This window comes from Hetaerina americana, unplaced genomic scaffold (genome assembly GCF_022747635.1).
Source record: "Hetaerina americana unplaced genomic scaffold, ioHetAmer1.1.p SCAF_7, whole genome shotgun sequence".
Classification (NCBI taxonomy): domain Eukaryota; kingdom Metazoa; phylum Arthropoda; class Insecta; order Odonata; family Calopterygidae; genus Hetaerina; species Hetaerina americana.
This window is the reverse complement of record NW_027287316.1, coordinates 77,326,367-77,334,553: the sequence shown is the minus strand read 5'-3', so window position 1 is coordinate 77,334,553 and position 8,187 is coordinate 77,326,367. Positions and strand designations below refer to the sequence as shown.

At 39.5% G+C, this 8,187-nt stretch overlaps 1 non-coding gene across 1 annotated transcript; it reads right to left on the bottom strand.

The window, feature by feature from the left end:
- Positions 1 to 5,401: 5,401 nt before the first annotated feature.
- On the bottom strand, positions 5,402 to 5,473 carry TRNAQ-CUG (transfer RNA glutamine (anticodon CUG)). The gene has a single exon. It is a non-coding gene; the product is annotated as a tRNA-Gln (tRNA).
- Positions 5,474 to 8,187: the final 2,714 nt, after the last annotated feature.

The window sequence follows — 8,187 nt, the reverse complement described above, 5'->3', positions numbered from 1 at the left end:
CAATTTGGATTTCCCACTTCTTTCCTAAGATCTGCCCAAGCTTTTTCTCCCTTCAGAATGCGGAACATTTCACAAAGTCTGCTTATTTTCCTTCCACTTTATAAAGGCTCTCAGCCTAGCGTTTTTAACATTTCAGTCACACTTTCCATCCTCCTATGCTACCCCAGCACATATTTGGCAGCCTTTCTTTGTACCTTCTCTAGTTTCGTTATGTCCTTCTTCGTACGGGTTCCATGCAAGTGATGAGCACTCTGAAAGTCTTACCAGAGTCTTTTACGCCTTATCCTTAGTTGCTCTGATGCTCCCTTTGAGTTTTCTCATCACACAGAGAAGAGTTTTGAAGGCTTTCATATATCTAATAAAAATACATATATACGTAGATAGAGTTACACAGAGTAATATATACTATTTTTAATATTATTACTCAATCTACCGGTTAAGGTAGGCTTTCGATGGAGCTACTAAATAAACATTTTGTGATTCCTAACAAAATACAGTATCCGACTCTACATTAGGTCCCTCTTCATCTCTGAGTACTTTTTTCCTCCCTTCATCCCGTCCAACATCCCTACCTTCTCCTTTCCTAGTTTGCCTAACATTATCCCCTATATCACAGTCTTCAAAATCCCACTGCCGGTCAATACCCCCTTCAGCCACTTTTCCTGCCTCCATAGGATTTCTCCCAAAAAACCCCTCTTTTCGCCCACCATACCAAGTACTTCCTCGTTTGTTTTCTTCTCGGTCCATTTCACCTTCTCCATTCTTCTCCACACCCACATTTAAAAAGCTTCCATTCTACGTCTATCCTCCTGCTTCAATGACCACGTTTCCGCACTGTACATAGCTACGCTCCATATCAAAGTTTTTACGAGTCTTTTCTTAAGATCCTTACTCAACATCCCCGTCATCAACTCCCTCCCCCTTGTGAAAGCCTCTTTTCCTAGTGCAATTCTTCTCCTTACGTCCCCACTACTTTGAACATGTTGGTCCAAAACACTACCGAGGTACGTAAACTGTTCTACCTGCTCTAGCTTTTGCCCTCCTATTTTAATGTTAAGCATAGCCTTTTTCTTTCTAGAAAACTTTTGTTTTGTTAATATCGATTCTCATCCCATTACTGTCGCACTGGATTTCCAATTCACTCAGCAATGCTTGCAACCCCTTGGCTGACTGACAAACTAAAGCTTGGTCATCAGCGAACATAACTGACTTTACGAATTCCCCGCCCACTTTCATTCCTACCTCGAGTTCTTCCCATGCCTCTTTGATCAGTTCCTCTGCATACAGGTTGAACAGCAACGGTGATAATGGGCAACCCTGCCTTACACCCCTTCCTAGCACTGCCCATCCTGACCCCCCGTTTCCCACCCGCACCTGAGCAGTCTGAGACAGGTACAGGGTGCGGATTAGCCTCCTTTCCCTCCAATCAATTGCTATTTTCTGCAGAATACTCATTAGTTTTTCCCAATTCACTCTATCAAACGCTTTTTCGAAATCTACGAAACAGGCAAATACCTCCTGGTTGTGTTCTATATTCCTCTCGATTAATGATCTCATTGCTGCAAATGCATCACGCGTACCTCTCCCCTTCCTAAACCCAAACTGATCATCCCCTAAGTAATCATTTGCCCTACTCTCTATTCTTTTGTTTATGATCCTGAGAACAACTTTAGCTGCGTGGGATATCAAACTAATTGTCCTATAGTCCTCACATGACGTGGCCTTTACCTTTTTCGGAATAGGAACTAAAACTGATCTCATAAAGTCTTTCGGCCAGATTCCCTCCTCATAAATACTACGGATCAGTCCATATAGCCTCTTCCTCCCACATTTTCCTAAGCATTTTAAAAGTTCCACGGGAATGTTATCTACCCCCACGACCTTATTTAGTTTCATCTCCCTTAATGGCCTTTCTATCTCATTGTCTAGTATGCCTGGACCTAAGCTGTCTTCCTCTACGTCATTTTCTTTTTCAATGTCTAACTTTGTTGGTCTGAGTTCATTACTATACAGCTTTTCTATATACTCCTTCCATCTCTATTGGATCTTTCCTGCGTCAACTATTGCCTTACCCGCCTTATCTATAACTATTATCGTTGATCTCCATTTCTTACTTCCCGACAAAGATTTAACTTAGCTGTACAGCGCACCGATTTCACCCTTCCTATGCAGACTTTCCATATCCTCGCACTGCGTCTTCCACCATGCTTCTTTTGCTTTATTTGTTGCCCGCCTCCTTTTATTGTTTAATTCTTTGTACTTCATTTTCCCTAATTCTGTATTCACATTCTTCCATTTTCGCCGCTCATCCATCTATGTAATCATCTCATCCGTGATCCATGGTTTCCTAGTCCTTTAAGCGTTAACGGTTCCGATAGTGCCTTTTGCGGCTTTCGCTAACCCTTTCTTGATACTCTCCCATTATTCTTCGATTGTAGTAAGCCCTTTACCATCGTCCATGATTTCCTCTACCGCCTGTTTGTATTCCTTTCTTTTCAAATCATTTAATGCTTCTACATTCCATTTTCTAACCCGCCGCCCCTGCCTCATCTTTTTGAAACGGACGCTAAATTTCATTGCAACTAAATTATGGTCAGAGTCCGCATCCACTCCCGGGAAGCTGTGCGAATTCTTTACACTGTTCCTAAACTTTTGTCTAACTAAAATAAAATCTAGCTGATACCTTCCTGAGTCACCTGGCATTTTCCAGGTATACCTCCGTCTTTTGTGGTGTCTAAACCAAGTGTTGGTGATGACTAGCCCATGTCTCCTGCAGAACCTAACTGCTTTCTTCCCGCGGTCATTCCTCGTGCCAAAACCGTAGTCCCCCACCTCATCACCATTTTTTCCCTCGCCTACCGTCGCATTCCAATCCCCCATTACTAACAAATGTGTCCCTGCAGGAACACACGCGATCATGTCTTCTAACTGATCGTACATCCTATCGACCTCTTCTTCCTAATGGTTGCTCGGTGGCATGTTTACCTGAATAATAACCAAGTTCGTTAGTTCTGCTTTTATCTCTTCTAGTAATATTCTAATCGATACCTGTTTTATGTTGACTATGCTTCCTGGTACCTCTTTATTTATGACACTCCCTACCATGACAACCCCTAGTTGGCTCTCGTCCCCGCCGCTGAATATTATTCTATAATTATCACTTCAATAATTCCCGCTATCCTTCCATCACAACTCGCATAGACCTAAAATATCTATTTTTCCCCTTTCCATCTCGCGCTTAATATTCACCAATTTCCCTATCCTCATTATTGTCCTAACATTTCACGTTCCTATTCTAACTAAATTGGTCTTCTTCTCCTGCATCTTCTGCCCTGCTGCTGCCCCTTTTCCCTTGCAAGGGTTTCATGACGACCGCGGAAGCCTTTTACCCCCGCTGCTGGGCACGACACACGGCCGATTGGGCCGAGCTCTGTAGTTGCCAGGTCTCAATCCGTGGATCATTTTATAGTGACTCTCCAAAGTATTGTCTACATTTATTTACAGCTTCCAGGACCCGGAATTTGCATTACTTCGTTTTCAAAGCTCTTTATTCCTCAATGATTTTTCTCCTCCATATTTCATTCAATTGTGATCTTCAATAACTCTCGAGCTTTAGAATTTCCATTGAATATATCTTTTTTCTCAATAGCGCCCTCCGTAACCTTCTTTCTTTGACTCACTCTTTCGAGTACCTCTTCATTTCTTACCGTGTCAATCCATTTTATTTTCATCATTCTTCTCTAGTACCACATATCCATCGCTTCCAATGTTATTTTTCCTGCTGCTTCTGTCATCGAAGTACCACAACCGCAGGAAAGTAGACTCCGTAAGTAACTAATGAATGGCTTTTTGATTTCTGCGCTAGGACTGTTTGCCCTTAGTAGTTGCTTGTTATGGCTAGTAGTTGCATGCTGGGCAATAATCAGAAATATCAAAAAAATTAATTCATATCGTCAACCTCGGTTTCGATAAATTTTGGAGAAAGGAGAAGATGACAATTTTTTTGTTAACCTAGATCGTGGGTTGAGAATAAAGTTTCTAATTTGAACTACTTTAATCATTACTTAATCGCCAAAAGATAGAAAGTAGTTTGAAAAAAATTAAAATAGATTGATTTTACACGTTTGAAGTTCATGTTTACAATTCATTTATGGGACAATGCGTCGGAGGCAAATAAATGTTGACTATTATTTTATTTTGGAGATGTTTTAAACTATACAATCGGCCGTTTATAATGAGTCAAAAAATATAATGCATTGCCATTACAACGGTAGCCATGTCCAAACGCGAATCCGAATTGCTTAGTTCTTATCAGTAGCGTTAAATCTCTCCCTATATGTATATCCAAGAAATGTCAGAGTAGGGCTTTTGAATGGAAACTTTGATGGAAAAGGAGCCGTCCTAGTCGATTCGAATGGAACATGAATACGGTACTGATGACAGTTGCATTTCTTTCTTGTGCAAGATTGCTAGAACGAATTTTGGGGAAAACTTTAATTCACGAAATGGCCTTAAAAACCTTCTTCCGTGCGACCTCGTTGTAGTTTGTAGCGTGTAACTTAGATAGAGATAATTTCCGGGGAAGGGCGTGGGCAAATGATGATCGGAGGAAATACGATTGCGTGATAATGTGATGAAAATATCGAACTTCCAATGAAAGCAAAGCAAAATCTGAGGCAATAAATGTGAAAAAATCATGAAAAACCTGAATATACATGCATATAAAGACAAGGACGATTATGAATACGATGTAAGCATACTTAGCATGTCGTAGAATCGTGTATTCGCACTTAACTTCATTTTTTTAAATAAATGAGGATATTTCAATAGGTTTGGAATCTTATGAGCGCTTTTATTTTTTTAAAAAGAAAAATAGGGAATAAGATTTAAAATTTGCGTATAGGATTTCAGGATACAATTTGTGCGTATAAAATACTAGGAGTCACAGTCAGAGTCACAATCACGCGTGATAAAAAGGTATATTTTTTTAACGACTCTTTATCTGATGACTATTTTACTTGAATCTCTAAAAAACATGTCTCATTAGAGAGTAAGAAAAATCATGGATATCAAAAACATTGGAACAATATTTACTTAACTGCTACACATTGAATATTCGGAATTGGGGTTCACTTTTAAATTTTGGGAATAAAATGTGGGAATAGCCTAAAGAAAAAACCTCATGAAGGCGTGCAATAAGTACAAGAGTTCCAGAGAATTAATTGAGAATAATTTAAATATTAGGGAAAAAAATTTCAGCTGGACCTTGCAGAAAAAAATTTCAATTCGAGATATGTTTAATTTGTGACAAGGATTCTTATTAGGATAGGTTTCACGATAATAAAATATTAAAATGAAATACTTAGAGAATATTCATCTGCACATTCCCTCAGAAAAACTTAGGTCCCACCGAGATTTGAACTCGGATCGCTGGATTCAGAGTCCAGAGTGCTAACCATTACACCATGGGACCGCGTCTGAGAGTAAGAGAATAAGAAAATCTTCCTTAGCAACCAACTTGAATTTATAAAATATTGAATTTTATGATAACAGCCGACTGTATTCTTAGTACTTGGGAATGTCTCAAAAGTTAAATTAGGGGAAAATGGCGGACCTGTCATTTACTGAGGGAATGTTGTTTTACGCAAATAGTTATTCATAATTAAACAGACAGTACATTACTTTTATATCTTTTTTTGAGGAAATTGATTTTTACTAATGTGTAAGGTCCTCTTTGGGTCGTAACCGATTTATATGATGGCCAGTTTTGGTCGCCAAACAAAAGTTTTTTTTGTAAATCAAAAGGAAGTCTCTTGGGAGTACTCACCCAGCCAAAGAGTGGTCTGGATTGATCGTAATTTTTTTATTGGAACGGTAAAATTTTATTCTCACTCGAACGATTCCTTTCCATATTATGACACCCTCATATTACGAAAAAAATATGTGAAAGTCACATGCAATGGATATGGACGATGGCTATATCCCGTAATTATTACTGCATAAGCATTGGTGAAAATAATTGTTTTTATTCTCTGAATACGCGGAAGTCGGTTCGCGGAAGTTTGAAGAGCCAATGGGAAATGGCCAGTGAGCTTGATGTCATCCTAAATTGTGATAATGTGAACTCGTTTTTTCCATTTCTCGGTGATAATTTTGATATGACAGAATTTTGGAAGGCAAAGAGAACATAAACAAACTTATGTGAAAGTTCGCTACGAGCATCCAATTGAATTAACTGAAATTTGATCCCAATTTTCCGTATGTTGGTACATTTGTCTTCCAATCACTTCAATTAATTAGCTGAGTAAATATCCCTTTGAGGATGAGGAGGATGCTGAAATTAACTACAAGTGGGGATGCTATCAGTACGGGTGGCTTGGATTAAGTAGCATTATTATTGGTAATTTCGCTTTGGGCGCTGAGTATACTTCGAACATTAACCTTTATTTGTAAGTTTCGGTACTCAAGAAGGCGGTACCATATTTACAAGCACTTTTATTTCAGGGTCAATTAGTTTCAGTCCGCAGAAATTATCGTCGGGTACATAATGTTTGTGGACACCGACGCGGTATGCGAGGTCTGTCGAACAAATACGCGAACTGAGGCTGTTAAAAACTTTATTTTGCAAACTTTAGTCTTTATCGATTTTGTCCCTTTCAAAGTACTCTCCATTTGCTGCTATGCACTTACTTGATCTTCGTTTCCACTGTTTACGGCACCCTTGGAAGTCCTCGGTATTTAAGTTTTTTATTTTTCTCGTCGTTCCTTGCTTTATTGTGTCCAAATCTTCCCAGGGATGTCCCCTCGTCACATTTTTGCATTTCGTGAGTAGGAAAAAGTCGCGAGAGGCAGGATCTGGCAAATAAGGAGGATGACCAAGGATGGCGATTGGATTTTTGCCAGGAACTGGCGAACTATCAACTCAGCTTGGACCCATTTTTGCACGCATTTCTTTTAAACTCAAATGTTCGGTTAAAATAGTGTGCACTGTTGATTTTTCTAAGTGACTTTAATCTGTTATCATTGGGACAGTTCTTCGAAGATCGGTAAGGACGAGGGACTGCACACGATCAATATTGTCATCAACACAGGCAGTTGATGGTCGTCCCAGCCTTGCATCATCGGAGGCGTTTTGTCAGCCATCTTTAAAATGCTTAATTCACTTGAAAAATAATGTTTTTTTCAGAGTATTATCACCATGTACAGCTGTCGAAATTTCAGTAATTTTTTGATTACTTTAACGTCACTTCACCAAACAATTGATTTTGATTCGTGGCTCTGTGATTTCGTCAATTTACATTTTCGACAAACAGTGAAATCAAGGACAACGGGAACTAACATTACTGGCACCATACGCACAGCTCGGCGATCCGCCAAGCACAGTTGGCTCATTGGGTCTCAGGCAACTACTGCCGCTAGTGGGCGGGGCTATAGTCCGCATCATGGCCGCCAGATAGCACCAGTTCGCGTATTTATCCGGCAGACTACATATCTACTCTGTAAGGTTAAAGAGGGAGAGGATGTCGGGGGAAAAGAATTTTTGGTATGGGATATTGAGGGGAGCTTACAAAGTCATCATCACGTGACCTGATGATGACTTTGTAAGTCGAAACCCGGGTCGTGTTTACTAAAAAAAATATATATGTGGAACAACCAAGTATTTATTTTCTGAAATATTTGCTTGATATTTTAAGTTTAAGCGATGCATTAATATAAATTATGGTCTTATTTAATTTGATTCGCTGGATCAATCCGACCTTTGGGCATGTACGTTCACATTTTATTCACCCGTAGCTTTGGGAAAAATGACGTAGCTCCCTTAAAAGTATGTACTTCGCCATTGGCCATCGAGTCCCGGAGCATCGAATTATGGAAACATTTTTCTGTCGGTGCCGAAGGAAATTTTAGCTAACAAATTCTGTAATATTATTGTATTCTCTCAGAAACCCCTACATTTTGTTTCTCATAGATCTCCATTTATTCTTCATAATTCGGGTCGTTTTCTCATTGGTCCAAGAGGTCAAAGGCAGGATTGCCACACAAGCAATCCTTACGACAGCACCTTGAGGACTATCTTGGCATACATTTCTCATGGATAATAAATCTTCCGTAAGAATGCAATCCACTGCGGTTTTCTGAGCATTGCAATCTTCTGCTAACTTCCTGACACTTGGGGGTCAATCGGAA